Genomic DNA, 17,742 nt, shown 5'->3' with positions numbered 1-17,742 from the left:
CCTACATCGTCCCTACATCATCCCAACACTGTCCCTACACCATCCCTACACCATCCCTATATCGTCCCGACACCGTCCCGACTTCGTCCCTACATCGTCCGGACACCGACCTTATATCGTCCCAACATCGTCCCTACACCGTCCCGACATCATCCCGACACTGTCCATACATCGTCCCGAAACCGACCCTATACCGTCCAGGCAATGTCCCTACATCATCCCAACATCATCCCTACATCGTCCCGACATCGTCGCTACACTCTCCCGACATCATCCTGACATCGTCCTGACATCGTCCCTACATTGTCCCGAAATCGTCTCTACCGTCCCGACATCGTCCCTACACCGTCCCGACATCGTCCAGACATCATCCCGACATTGTCCCTACATCATCCCGATACCGACCCTACACCATCCCTACATCGTCCAGACAACGTCCCTACATCGTCCCGACATCGTCCTGAAATCGTTGCTGCACTCTCCCGACATCATCCCGACATCATCCCTACATCGTCCCAACACCATCACAACACCGTCCATACATTGTCCCAACATCGTCCCTTCATCGTCCCAACACAGTCGCAACACCGTCCCTACACAGTCCCTACACCATCCCTACCTTGTCCCGACACCATCGCTACATTGTCCCGACATCGTCCCTACATCGTCCTGACACCGTCCCTACATCATCCCTACATCCACCTGACACCGTCCCTACACCGTCCCTACAACTTCCTGACACCGTCCCTACATCGTCCCGACACCATCCTGACATCGTCCTGACACCGTCCCTACATCGTCCTGACATTGTCCCTACATCGTCCAGACACCGCCCCTATATAGTCCCTACATCGTCCCTACATCCTTCTTACACTGTCCCTACACCATCCCTACATCATCCAGACACCGTCCCTATATCGTCCCAACATCGTCCCGACATAGTCCCAAGACCGTCCCGACATCATCCCAACAGCATCCCAACATCGTCCCTACATCATCCCAACATTGTCCCTACATCGTCCAGACACCGCCCCTATAAAGTCCCGACATCGTCCCTACATCGTCCCTAAATCGTCCTCACATCGTCCATACATCGTCCCAACATTGTCCCTACATCGTCCCGACACCGTCCCTACATCGTCCCGACATCGTCCCAACACCGTCCCGACATTGTCCCTACACCGTCCTGACACCAGCACGACACGGTCCCTACATTGTCCCGACATCGTCCCTTCATCGTCCAAACACCGTCACAACATCGTCCCTACATCGTACCAACACCGTCCCTACACAGTCCCTACACTGTCCCAACATTGTCCCGACACCGTCCCTACATCATCCAGGCACCATCCTAAAACTGTCCCAACATCGTCCCAACATCGTCCCAACACCGTCCCAACACCGTCCCAACACCGTCCCTACACAGTCCCTATACCGTCCCTACATTGTCTCTACATCGTCCCTACATCGTCCCGACGACGTCCCTACATCGTCCCGACACCATCCTGACACCGTCCCTACATCGTCCCTACATCGTCCCGACACCGTCCCTACATCGTCCCGACATCATCCCGACATTGTCCCGACACCGTCCTGACACCGTCCTGAAACTGTCTCTACATCATCTCTATATCGTCCCTACATCATCCCGACACCATCCTGACACCATCCTGACACCGTCCCTACATCGCCCCGACATCGTCCCTACATCGTCCAAACACCACCCCTATATAGTCCCAACATCGTCCCTACATCGTCCCTACATCGTCCTTACACCATCCCTACACCGTCCCTACATCGTCCAGACACCGTCCCTATATCGTCCAGATGTCGTCCCTACATCGTCCCGACACCATCCCAACATCGTCCCTACATCGTCCCTACATCATCCCTACATCGTCCCTACATTGTCCCGACACCATCCCAACATCGTCCCTACATCGTCCCTACATCATCCCTACATCGTCCCTACATTGTCCCGACACCGTCCCTACATCGTCCCTACATCTTCCCGACATCGACCCTACATCGTCACTACACTCTCCCGACATTGTCCCGACATTGTCCCTACATTGTCCCGACATTAACCCTACATCGTCCCGACATCGTCCCGACATCATCCCTACAACATCCCTACATCATCCCGACACCGTCCCTATATCATCCCGACATCATCCCTACATTGTCCCGACACTGTCCATACATCGTCCTGACAATGTCCCTACATCATCCCTACAACGTCCCAACACCGTCCCTACATCATCCCTACATAGTCCCTAAACCGTCCCTACACCATCCCGACACTCTCCCGACACTCTCCCGACATCATCCCGACACTCTCCCGACATTGTCCCGACATCGTCCCTACATCGTCCCGACATTATCCCTACATCGTCCCGACATCGTCCCTACATCATCCCTACAATGTCCCTACATTGTCCCGACAACATCCTTACCTTGTCCCGACATTGTCCCTACATCATCCCTACAACATCCCTACATCGTCCCGACAACGTCCCTACATTGTCCCGACTTCGTCCCTAAATCGTCCCGACACCATCCCTACATGTCCCGACACCGTCCCTACATCGTCCCGACAACGTCTCTACATTGTCCAAACATCGTCCCGACAACGACCCTACACCGTCCCTACATCATCCCGACACCGTCCCTATATCATCCCGACATAATCCCTACATCGTCCCAAAACCGTCCCTACATCGTCCATACACCGTCCCGACATCATCCCGACACTGTCCATACATCGTCCCGACACCAACCCTATACCGTCCCTACATCGTACAGACAACGTCCCTACATTGTCCCGACATCGTCCCAAAATCGTCGCTGCACTCTCCCGACATCATCCCAACATTGTCCCTACATCGTCCCAACACCATCACAAAACCGTCCATACATTGTCCCGACATCGTCCCTTCATCGTCCCAACACGGTCCCGACACCATCGCTACATTGTCCCGACACCGTCCCTACATCGTCCAGACACCATCCTAAAACTGTCCTGACATCGTCCCGACACTGTCCCGAAATCGTCCGTACACAGTCCCAACACCGTCCCTACATTGTCTCTAAATCGTCCCTACATCATCCCTACATCGTCCCTACATCTTCCCGACACCATCCCTGCATCATCCAGACATCGTCCAGATATCTTCCCGACATCGACCCTACACCGGCCCTACATCCTCCCGACACCGTCCCTACATCCTCCCAACATCGTCCCTACAATGTTCCGACAATCTCCCGACATCAACCCTATATTGTCCCGACATCAACCCTATATCGTCCCGACACCGTCCCGACATCGTCCGGACACCGACCCTATATCGTCCCAACATCGTCCCTACATCGTCCAGACCCGTCCCTACATCATCCCGACACCGTCCCTACATTGTCTCTACATCGTCCCTACATCGTCCTGACAAGGTCCCTACATCATCCCAACATCGTCCCGACACCCTCCTGACACCGTCCCTACATCGTCCCGACACCGTCCCTACATCGTCCCGACATCATCCCGACATTGTCCCGACACCGTCCTGACACCGTCCTGAAACTGTCCCTACATCATCCCTACATCGTCCTGACACCGTCCCTACATCATCCCTACATCCACCTGACACCGTCCCTACACCGTCCCTACAACGTCCTGACACCGTCCCTACATCGTCCTGACACCGTCCCTACATCGTCCCGACACCGTCTTCACATCGTCCTGACACCGTCCCTACATCGTCCCTACATTGTCCCTACATCGTCCCGACACCATCCTGACACCGTCCCTACATCGTCCCGACACCGTCCCTACATCGTCCCGACATCATTCCGACATTGTCCCGACACCGCCCTGACTCTGTCCTGAAACTGTCCCTACATCGTCCCTATATCGTCCTGACACCGTCCCTACATCGTCCCTACGTCGTCCTGACACTGTCCCTACACCGTCCCTACATCATCCTGACACCGTCCCTACATCGTCCCGACACCATCCCTACATCGTCCCGACACCATCCTGACACCGTCCTGACACCGTCCCTACATCGTCCCGACATCGTCCCTACATCGTCCAGACACCACCTCTATATAGTCCCGACATCATCCCTACATCGTCCCTACATCGTCCTTACACCATCCCTACACCGTCCCTACATCATCCAGACACCGTCCCTATATCGTCCCTACATCGTCCCTACATCATCCCTGCACCGTTCCTACATCGACCCTACACCGTCCCTACACCGTCCCTACATGTTCCTGACACCGTCCCTACATCATCCATGCATCATCCCTACATTGTCCCTACATTGTCCCTACATCGTCCCGACATCGTCCCTACATTGTCCCTACATCATCCCAACACTGTCCCTACACCATCCCTACACCATCCCTATATCGTCCCAACACCGTCCCGACATCGTCCCTACATCATCCGGACACCGACCCTACATTGTCCCAACATCGTCCCTATATCGTCCAGACATCGTCCCTACATCGTCCCGACACCATCCCAACATCATCCCTACATCGTCCCTACATCATCCCTACATCGTCTCTACATCGTCCCAACACCGTCCCTACATCGTCCCTACATCCTCCTGACACCTTCCCTACATCCTCCCAACATCGTCCCTACATCATCCCTACGCTCTCCCGACATCGTCCCGACATTGTCCCTATATCGTCCCGACATTATCCCTACATTGTCCCGACATCATCCCTACAACGTCCCTACATCATCCCAACACCGTCCCTATATCATCCCGACATCATCCTTACATTGTCCCGACACCGTCCATACATCGTCCTGACAACGTCCCTACATTGTCCTGACATCGTCGCTACACCGTCCCCACATCATCCGGACATCATCCCGACATTGTCCCTACATCGTCCCGACATCATCCTGAAATCGTCGCTACACTCTCCCGACATCATCCCTACATCGTCCCAACACAGTCATGTCATCGTCCCTACACCGTCCCGACATCGTCCCTACATCGTAACAACACCGTCCCTACATTGTCCCAACACCGTCCCGACATCGTCCCTACACCGTCCCGACATCATCCCTACGTCGTCCTGACACTGTCCCTACACCGTCCCTACATCATCCTGACACCGTCCCTACATCGTCCCGACACCATCCCTACATCGTCCCGACACCATCCTGACACCGTCCGGACACCGTCCCTACATCGTCCCGACATCGTCCCTACATCGTCCAGACACCACCTCTATATAGTCCCGACATCATCCCTACATCGTCCCTACATCGTCCTTACACCATCCCTACACCGTCCCTACATCATCCAGACACCGTCCCTATATCGTCCCTACATCGTCCCTACATCATCCCTGCACCGTTCCTACATCGACCCTACACCGTCCCTACACCGTCCCTACATGTTCCTGACACCGTCCCTACATCATCCATGCATCGTCCCTACATTGTCCCTACATCGTCCCGACATCGTCCCTACATTGTCCCTACTTCATCCCAACACTGTCCCTACACCATCCCTACACCATCCCTATATCGTCCCAACACCGTCCCGACATCGTCCCTACATCGTCCGGACACTGACCCTATATCGTCCCAACATCGTCCCTACATCGTCCAGACCCATCCCTACGTCGTCCCGACACCGTCCCTACATCGTCCAGACACCGACCCTACATTGTCCCAACATCGTCCCTATATCGTCCAGACATCGTCCCTACATCGTCCCGACACCATCCCAACATCATCCCTACATCGTCCCTACATCATCCCGACATCGTCCCTACATCGTCCCGACACCGTCCCTACATCGTCCCTACATCCTCCTGACACCTTCCCTACATCCTCCCAACATCGTCCCTACATCATCCCTACACTCTCCCGACATCGTCCCGACATTGTCCCTATATCGTCCCGACATTATCCCTACATTGTCCCGACATCATCCCTACAACGTCCCTACATCATCCCGACACCGTCCCTATATCATCCCGACATCATCCTTACATTGTCCCGACACCGTCCATACATCGTCCTGACAACGTCCCTACATTGTCCTGACATCGTCGCTACACCGTCCCCACATCATCCGGACATCATCCCGACATCGTCCCTACATCGTCCCGACATCATCCTGAAATCGTCGCTACACTCTCCCGACATCATCCCTACATCGTCCCAACACAGTCATGTCATCGTCCCTACACCGTCCCGACATCGTCCCAACATCGTAACAACACCGTCCCTACATTGTCCCAACACCGTCCCGACATCGTCCCTACACCGTCCCGACATCGTCCCGACACCAGCACGACACCGTCCCTACATTGTCCCGACATCGTCCCTTCATCGTCCAAACACCATCACGTACCTACATCGTCCCAACACAGTCCCTACACAGTCCCTACACCGTCCCTACATTGTCCCGACACCGTCCCTACATCGTCCAGACACCATCCTAAAACTGTCCCAACATCGTCCCAACACTGTCCCAACACAGTCCCTACACAGTCCCTATACCATCCCTACATTGTCTCTACATCGTCCCTACATCGTCCCGATGATGTCCCTACATCGTCCCGACACCATCCTGACACCATCCTGACACCGTCCCTACATCGTCCCGACATCGTCCCTACATCGTCCAGACACCACCCCTATATAGTCCCGACGTCGTCCCTACATCGTCCCTACATCGTCGTTACACCAACCCTACACCATCCCTACATCGTCCAGACACCGTCCCTATATCGTCCCAACATCGTCCCTACATCATCCCTACACCATTCCTACATCGACCCTACACCGTCCCTACACCGTCCCTACATCTTCTCGACACCGTCCCTACACCGTCCCTACATCGTCCCTACATCGTCCCTAAATCGTCCCCACATCATCGCGACATCGTCCCTACATCGTCCCAACATCATCCCAACACTGTCCCTACACCATCCCGACACCATCCCTATATCCTCCCGACACCGTCCCGACATCGTCCCAACATCGTCCGGACACCGACCCTATATCGTCCAGACACCGACCCTACATTGTCCCGACACCATCCCTATATTGTCCAGACATTGTCCCTACATCGTCCCGACACCATCCCAACATCGTCCCTACATCATCCCTACATCATCCCTACATCATCTCTACATCGTCCCTACATCGTCCCGACACCGTCCCTACTTCATCCCTACAACGTCCCAACACCATCCCTACATCGTCCCTACACCGTCCCTAAACCATCCCTACACCATCCCGACACTCTCCCGACACTCTCCCAACATCGTCCCGACACTCTCCCGACATCGTCCCGACGTCGTCCCTACATCGTCCCGACATCGTCCCGACATCGTCCCGACATTATCCCTACATCGTCCCGACATCGTCCCGACACCGTCCCTACATCGTCATGACACTGTCCCTACACTGTCCCAACATTGTCCCTACATCATCCCTACACCGTCCCTACATCATCCCGACAACGTCCCTATATCATCCCAACATCGTCCCTACATCGTCCCAACATCGTCGCTACTTTCTCCAGACATTATCCTGACATCACCCCGACATCAACCCTACACTGTCCCTACATCGTCCAGACAACGTCCCTACATCGTCCCGACATCGTCCCGAAATCGTCGCTGCACTCTCCCGACATCATCCCGACATCATCCCTACATCGTCCCAACACCATCACGACACCGTCCATACATTGTCCCGACATCGTCCCTTCATTGTCCCAACACAGTCACAACATCGTCCCTACATCGTCCCAACACCGTCCCTACACAGTCCCTACACCATCCCTACATTGTCCTGACACCGTCGCTACATTGTCCCGACACCGTCCCTATATCGTCCAGACACCATCCTAAAACTGTCCCGACATCATCCCGACACTGTCCCAACATCGTCCGTACACAGTCCCAACACCGTCCCTACATTGTCTCTACATCGTCCTGACATCGACCATACACCGCCGCTACACCGTCCCTACACCATCCCTACATCGTCCCGACATCCTCCCTACATCGTCTCGACATCATCCTGAAATCGTCGCTACACTCTCCCGACATCATCCCTACATCGTCCCAACACAGTCATGTCATCGTCCCTACACCGTCCCGACATCGTCCCAACATCGTAACAACACTGTCCCTACATTGTCCCAACACCGTCCCGACATCGTCCCTACACCGTCCCGACATCGTCCCGACACCAGCACGACACCGTCCCTACATTGTCCCGACATCGTCCCTTCATCGTCCAAACACCATCACGACATCGTACCTACATCGTCCCAACACAGTCCCTACACAGTCCCTACACAGTCCCTACACCGTCCCTAAATTGTCCCGACACCGTCCCTACATCGTCCAGACACCATCCTAAAACTGTCCCAACATCGTCCCAACACTGTCCCAACACAGTCCCTACACAGTCCCTATACCATCCCTACATTGTCTCTACATCGTCCCTACATCGTCCCGATGATGTCCCTACATCGTCCTGACATCGTCCCTACATCGTCCTGACACCATCCTGACACCATCCCTACATCGTCCCGACACCGTCCCTACATCATCCCGACATCATCCCGACATTGTCCCGACACCGTCCTGACACCGTCCTGAAACTGTCCCTACATCGTCCCTATATCGACCTGACACCGTCCCTACATGGTCCCGACACCATCCTGACACCATCCTGACACCGTCCCTACATCGTCCCGACATCGTCCCTACATCGTCCAGACACCACCCCTATATAGTCCCGACGTCGTCCCTACATCGTCCCTACATCGTCGTTACACCAACCCTACACCATCCCTACATCGTCCAGACACCGTCCCTATATCGTCCCAACATCGTCCCTACATCATCCCTACACCATTCCTACATCGACCCTACACCGTCCCTACACCGTCCCTACATCTTCTCGACACCGTCCCTACACCGTCCCTACATCGTCCCTACATCGTCCCTAAATCGTCCCCACATCATCGCGACATCGTCCCTACATCGTCCCAACATCATCCCAACACTGTCCCTACACCATCCCTATATCCTCCCGACACCGTCCCGACATCGTCCCAACATCGTCCGGACACCGACCCTATATCGTCCCAACATTGTCCCTACATCATCCAGACCCGTCCCTACATCATCCCGACACCGTCCCTATATCGTCCAGACACCGACCCTACATTGTCCCGACACCGTCCCTATATTGTCCAGACATCGTCCCTACATCGTCCCGACACCATCCCAACATCGTCCCTACATCATCCCTACATCATCCCTACATCATCTCTACATCGTCCCTACATCGTCCCGACACCGTCCCTACTTCATCCCTACAACGTCCCAACACCATCCCTACATCGTCCCTACACCGTCCCTAAACCATCCCTACACCATCCCGACACTCTCCCGACACTCTCCCAACATCGTCCCGACACTCTCCCGACATCGTCCCGACGTCGTCCCTACATCGTCCCGACATCGTCCCGACATCGTCCCGACATTATCCCTACATCGTCCCGACATCGTCCCGACACCGTCCCTACATCGTCATGACACTGTCCCTACACTGTCCCAACATTGTCCCTACATCAACCCTACACCGTCCCTACATCATCCCGACAACGTCCCTATATCATCCCAACATCGTCCCTACATCGTCCCAACATCGTCGCTACTTTCTCCAGACATTATCCTGACATCACCCCGACATCAACCCTACACTGTCCCTACATCGTCCAGACAACGTCCCTACATCGTCCCGACATCGTCCCGAAATCGTCGCTGCACTCTCCCGACATCATCCCGACATCGTCCCTACATCGTCCCAACACCATCACGACACCGTCCATACATTGTCCCGACATCGTCCCTTCATTGTCCCAACACAGTCACAACATCGTCCCTACATCGTCCCAACACCGTCCCTACACAGTCCCTACACCATCCCTACATTGTCCTGACACCGTCGCTACATTGTCCCGACACCGTCCCTATATCGTCCAGACACCATCCTAAAACTGTCCCGACATCATCCCGACACTGTCCCAACATCGTCCGTACACAGTCCCAACACCGTCCCTACATTGTCTCTACATCGTCCTGACATCGACCATACACCGCCGCTACACCGTCCCTACACCATCCCTACATCGTCCCGACATCCTCCCTACATCGTCTCGACATCGTCCCGACATCGTCCGTACATCGTCCCAACACCGTCCCTACATCGTCCCTACACCGTCCCTACATCATCCCTACATCGTCCCGACATCGACCCTACATCGTCCCGACATCGTCCCGACACCGTCCCAACACCATCCCGACATCATCCCTACACCGTCCCTACATCCTCCCGACACAGTCCCTACATCATCTCTACAACGTCCCTACACCGTCCCGACATCGTCCCTACATCATCTCTACAACGTCCCTACACCGTCCTGACAACGTCCCGATATCGTCCTGACATCGTCACTACATCAGCCCTACAACGTCCCTACACCGTCCCTACACAGTCCCGACATCGTCCTGACATCGTCCCTACGCTTTCCCTAAATCGTCCCGACATCATCCCTACACTATCCTTACACTGTCCCGAAATCGACCCTACACCGTCCCTATACCGTCCCAACATCGTCCCTACAATGTCCCTATACTGTCCCAACACTGTCCCTACACCGTCCCTATACCGTCCCAACACCGTCCCTACACCGTCCCAACACCGTCCCTACACCGTCCCTACACCGTCCCTACACCGTCCCTACACCGTCCCGACATTGTCCCGACATCGTCCCAACACTGTCCCTACACCGTCCCGACATCGTCTCGACATCGTCCCTGCACAGACCCTACACCGTTCCTACTCCGTCCCTGCATCGTCCTGACATCATCCCTACATCGTCCCGACATCTTCCCTACATCGTCTCGACATCGTCCCGACATCGTCCCAACATTGTCCCGACACCGTCCCTACATCGTCCCTACACCGTCCCTACATCATCCCTACATCATCCCGACATCGTCCCGACATCGACCCTACATCGTCCCAACATCGTCCCAACACCGTCCCGACATCATCCTTACACCATCCCTACATCCTCCTGACACCGTCCCTAAATCATCTCTACAACGTCCCTAAACCGTCCCGACATCGTCCCTACATCATCTCTACAACGTCCCTACACCGTCCCGACAACGTCCCGACATCGTCCTGACATCGTCACTACATCATCCCGACACCGACCCTACACCGTCCCGACATCGTCCAGACAACGTCCCTACATCGTCCGACATCGTCCCGACATCGTCCCTACATCGTCCCGACACCGTCCCTATATCGTCCCTACACCGTCCCTACACCATTCCAACACCGTCCATACATCGTCCCGAAATCCCTACATCGTCCCGACATTATCCCTACATCGTCCCGACATCGTCCCTACATCATCCCTACAATGTCCCTACATCGTCCCGACAACATCCTTACATTGTCCCGACATTGGCCCTACATCATCCCTACAACATCCCTACATCGTCCCAACAACGTCCCTACATTGTCCCGACTTCGTCCCTAAATCGTCCCGACACCGTCCCTACATCGTCCCGACACCGTCCCTACATCGTCCCGACAACGTCTCTACATTGTCCCAACATCGTCCCGACAACGACCCTGCACCGTCCCTACATCATCCCGACACCGTCCCTATATCATCCCGACATAATCCCTACATCGTCCCGAAACCGTCCCTACATCGTCCCTACACCGTCCCGACATCATCCCGACACTGTCCATACATCGTCCCGACACCAACCCTATACCGTCCGTACATCGTACAGACAACGTCCCTACATTGTCCCGACATCGTCCCAAAATCGTCGCTGCACTCTCCCGACATCATCCCGACATTGTCCCTACATCGTCCCAACACCATCACAAAACCGTCCATACATTGTCCCGACATCGTCCCTTCATCGTCCCAACACAGTCACAACATCGTCCCTACATCGTCCCAACACGGTCCCGACACCATCGCTACATTGTCCCGACACCGTCCCTAAATCGTCCAGACACCATCCTAAAACTGTCCTGACATCGTCCCGACACTGTCCCGAAATCGTCCGTACACAGTCCCAACACCGTCCCTACATTGTCTCTAAATCGTCCCTACATCATCCCTACATCGTCCCTACATCGTCCCGACACCATCCCTGCATCATCCAGACATCGTCCAGACATCTTCCCGACATCGACCCTACACCGGCCCTACATCCTCCCGACACCGTCCCTACATCCTCCCAACATCGTCCCTACAATGTTCCGACAATCTCCCGACATCAACCCTATATTGTCCCGACATCAACCCTATATCGTCCCGACACCGTCCCGACATCGTCCGGACACCGACCCTATATCGTCCCAACATCGTCCCTACATCGTCCAGACCCGTCCCTACATCGTCCCGACACCGTCCCTACATTGTCTCTAAATCGTCCCTAAATCGTCCTGACAACGTCCCTACATCATCCCAACATCATCCCTACATCGTCCCGACATCTTCCCTACATCGTCTCGACATCGTCCCGACATCGTCCCAACATTGTCCCGACACCGTCCCTACATCGTCCCTACACCGTCCCTACATCATCCCTACATCATCCCGACATCGTCCCGACATCGACCCTACATCGTCCCAACATCGTCCCAACACCGTCCCGACATCATCCTTACACCATCCCTACATCCTCCTGACACCGTCCCTAAATCATCTCTACAACGTCCCTAAACCGTCCCGACATCGTCCCTACATCATCTCTACAACGTCCCTACACCGTCCCGACAACGTCCCGACATCGTCCTGACATCGTCACTACATCATCCCGACACCGACCCTACACCATCCCGACATCGTCCAGACAACGTCCCTACATCGTCCGACATCGTCCCGACATCGTCCCTACATCGTCCCGACACCGTCCCTATATCGTCCCTACACCGTCCCTACACCATTCCAACACCGTCCATACATCGTCCCGAAATCCCTACATCGTCCCGACATTATCCCTACATCGTCCCGACATCGTCCCTACATCATCCCTACAATGTCCCTACATCGTCCCGACAACATCCTTACATTGTCCCGACATTGGCCCTACATCATCCCTACAACATCCCTACATCGTCCCAACAACGTCCCTACATTGTCCCGACTTCGTCCCTAAATCGTCCCGACACCGTCCCTACATCGTCCCGACACCGTCCCTACATCGTCCCGACAACGTCTCTACATTGTCCCAACATCGTCCCGACAACGACCCTGCACCGTCCCTACATCATCCCGACACCGTCCCTATATCATCCCGACATAATCCCTACATCGTCCCGAAACCGTCCCTACATCGTCCCTACACCGTCCCGACATCATCCCGACACTGTCCATACATCGTCCCGACACCAACCCTATACCGTCCGTACATCGTACAGACAACGTCCCTACATTGTCCCGACATCGTCCCAAAATCGTCGCTGCACTCTCCCGACATCATCCCGACATTGTCCCTACATCGTCCCAACACCATCACAAAACCGTCCATACATTGTCCCGACATCGTCCCTTCATCGTCCCAACACAGTCACAACATCGTCCCTACATCGTCCCAACACGGTCCCGACACCATCGCTACATTGTCCCGACACCGTCCCTAAATCGTCCAGACACCATCCTAAAACTGTCCTGACATCGTCCCGACACTGTCCCGAAATCGTCCGTACACAGTCCCAACACCGTCCCTACATTGTCTCTAAATCGTCCCTACATCATCCCTACATCGTCCCTACATCGTCCCGACACCATCCCTGCATCATCCAGACATCGTCCAGACATCTTCCCGACATCGACCCTACACCGGCCCTACATCCTCCCGACACCGTCCCTACATCCTCCCAACATCGTCCCTACAATGTTCCGACAATCTCCCGACATCAACCCTATATTGTCCCGACATCAACCCTATATCGTCCCGACACCGTCCCGACATCGTCCGGACACCGACCCTATATCGTCCCAACATCGTCCCTACATCGTCCAGACCCGTCCCTACATCGTCCCGACACCGTCCCTACATTGTCTCTAAATCGTCCCTAAATCGTCCTGACAACGTCCCTACATCATCCCAACATCGTCCCTACATCGTCCCGACACCCTCCTGACACCGTCCCTACATCGTCCCGACACCGTCCCTACATCGTCCCGACATCATCCCGACATTGTCCCGACACCGTCCTGACACCGTCCTGAAACTGTCCCTACATCATCCCTACATCGTCCCGACACCATCCTGACACCGTCCCTACATCGTCCCGACACCGTCCCTACATCGTCCCGACATCATTCCGACATTGTCCCGACACCGCCCTGACTCTGTCCTGAAACTGTCCCTACATCGTCCCTATATCGTCCTGACACCGTCCCTACATCGTCCCTACGTCGTCCTGACACTGTCCCTACACCGTCCCTACATCATCCTGACACCGTCCCTACATCGTCCCGACACCATCCCTACATCGTCCCGACACCATCCTGACACCGTCCTGACACCGTCCCTACATCGTCCCGACATCGTCCCTACATCGTCCAGACACCACCCCTATATAGTCCCGACATCGTCCCTACATCGTCCCTACATCGTCCTTACACCATCCCTACACCGTCCCTAAATCATCCAGACACCGTCCCTATATCGTCCCTACATCGTCCCTACATCATCCCTGCACCGTTCCTACATCGACCCTACACCGTCCCTACACCGTCCCTACATGTTCCTGACACCGTCCCTACACCGTCCCTACATCATCCATACATCGTCCCTACATCGTCCGGACACTGACCCTATATCGTCCCAACATCGTCCCTACATCGTCCAGACCCGTCCCTACATCGTCCCGACACCGTCCCTACATCTTCCCGACATCGACCCTACACCGGCCCTACATCCTCCCGACACCGTCCCTACATCCTCCCAACATCGTCCCTACAATGTTCCGACAATCTCCCGACATCAACCCTATATTGTCCCGACATCAACCCTATATCGTCCCGACACCGTCCCGACATCGTCCGGACACCGACCCTATATCGTCCCAACATCGTCCCTACATCGTCCAGACCCGTCCCTACATCGTCCCGACACCGTCCCTACATTGTCTCTAAATCGTCCCTAAATCGTCCTGACAACGTCCCTACATCATCCCAACATCGTCCCTACATCGTCCCGACACCCTCCTGACACCGTCCCTACATCGTCCCTACATCATCCCTACATCGTCCCGACACCATCCTGACACCGTCCCTACATTGTCCCGACACCGTCCCTACATCGTCCCGACATCATTCCGACATTGTCCCGACACCGCCCTGACTCTGTCCTGAAACTGTCCCTACATCGTCCCTATATCGTCCTGACACCGTCCCTACATCGTCCCTACGTCGTCCTGACACTGTCCCTACACCGTCCCTACATCATCCTGACACCGTCCCTACATCGTCCCGACACCATCCCTACATCGTCCCGACACCATCCTGACACCGTCCTGACACCGTCCCTACATCGTCCCGACATCGTCCCTACATCGTCCAGACACCACCCCTATATAGTCCCGACATCGTCCCTACATCGTCCCTACATCGTCCTTACACCATCCCTACACCGTCCCTACATCATCCAGACACCGTCCCTATATCGTCCCTACATCGTCCCTACATCATCCCTGCACCGTTCCTACATCGACCCTACACCGTCCCTACACCGTCCCTACATGTTCCTGACACCGTCCCTACACCGTCCCTACATCATCCATACATCGTCCCTACATCGTCCGGACACTGACCCTATATCGTCCCAACATCGTCCCTACATCGTCCAGACCCGTCCCTACATCGTCCCGACACCGTCCCTACATCGTCCAGACACCGACCCTACATTGTCCCAACATCGTCCCTATATCGTCCAGACATCGTCCCTACATCGTCCCGACACCATCCCAACATCATCCCTACATCGTCCCTACATCATCCCTACATCGTCCCTACATCGTCCCAACACCGTCCCTACATCGTCCCTACATCCTCCTGACACCTTCCCTACATCCTCCCAACATCGTCCCTACATCATCCCTACACTCTCCCGACATCGTCCCGACATTGTCCCTATATCGTCCCGACATTATCCCTACATTGTCCCGACATCATCCCTACAACATCCCTACATCATCCCGACACCATCCCTATATCATCCTGACATCATCCTTACATTGTCCCGACACCGTCCATACATCGTCCTGACAACGTCCCTACATTGTCCTGACATCGTCGCTACACCGTCCCCACATCATCCGGACATCATCCCGACATTGTCCCTACATCGTCCTGACATCATCCTGAAATCGACGCCACACTCTCCCGACATCATCCCTACATCGTCCCAACACAGTCATGTCATCGTCCCTACACCGTCCCGACATCGTCCCAACATCGTAACAACACCGTCCCTACATTGTCCCAACACCGTCCCGACATCGTCCCTACACCGTCCCGACATCGTCCCGACACCAGCACGACACCGTCCCTACATTGTCCCGACATCGTCCCTTCATCGTCCAAACACCATCACGACATCGTACCTACATCGTCCCAACACAGTCCCTACACAGTCCCTACACCGTCCCTACATTGTCCCGACACCATCCCTACATCGTCCAGACACCGTCCCTACATCGTCCCGACATCATCCCGACATTGTCCCGACACCGTCCTGACACCGTCCTGAAACTGTCCCTACATCGTCCCTATATCGACCTGACACCGTCCCTACATCGTCCCGACACCATCCTGACACCGTCCCTACATCTTCCCGACATCGTCCCTACATCGTCCAGACACCACCCCTATATAGTCCCGACATCGTCCCTACATCGTCCCTACATCGTCCTTACACCATCCCTACACCATCCCTACATCGTCCAGACACCGTCCCTATATCGTCCCGACATCGTCCCTACATCATCCCTACACCATTCCTACATCGACCCTACACCGTCCCTACACCGTCCCTACATCTTCTCGACACCGTCCCTACACCGTCCCTACATCGTCCCTACATCGTCCCTAAATCGTCCCCACATCGTCGCGACATCGTCCCTACATCGTCCCTACATCATCCCAACACTGTCCCTACACCATCCCGACACCATCCCTATATCGTCCCGACACTGTCCTGACATCGTCACGACACTGTCCCTACACTGTCCCAACATCATCCCTACATCAACCCTACACCGTCCCTACATTGTCCCGACAACGTCCCTATATCATCCCAACATCGTCCCTACATCGTCCCAACATCGTCGCTACTCTCTCCAGACATCATCCTGACATCACCCCGACATCGACCCTACACTGTCCCTACATCGTCCAGACAACGTCCCTACATCGTCCCGACATCGTCCCGAAATCGTCGCTGCACTCTCCCGACATCATCCCGACATCGTCCCTACATCGTCCCAACACCATCACGACACCGTCCATACATTGTCCCGACATCGTCCCTTCATCATCCCAACACAGTCACAACATCGTCCCTACATCGTCCCAACACCGTCCCTACACAGTCCCTACACCATCCCTACATTGTCCT

This window comes from Carcharodon carcharias, chromosome 19 (assembly GCF_017639515.1).
Source record: "Carcharodon carcharias isolate sCarCar2 chromosome 19, sCarCar2.pri, whole genome shotgun sequence".
Lineage (NCBI taxonomy): Eukaryota > Metazoa > Chordata > Chondrichthyes > Lamniformes > Lamnidae > Carcharodon > Carcharodon carcharias.
The sequence above is the reverse complement of the archived record's forward strand: the minus strand, read 5'-3'. Positions refer to the sequence as shown.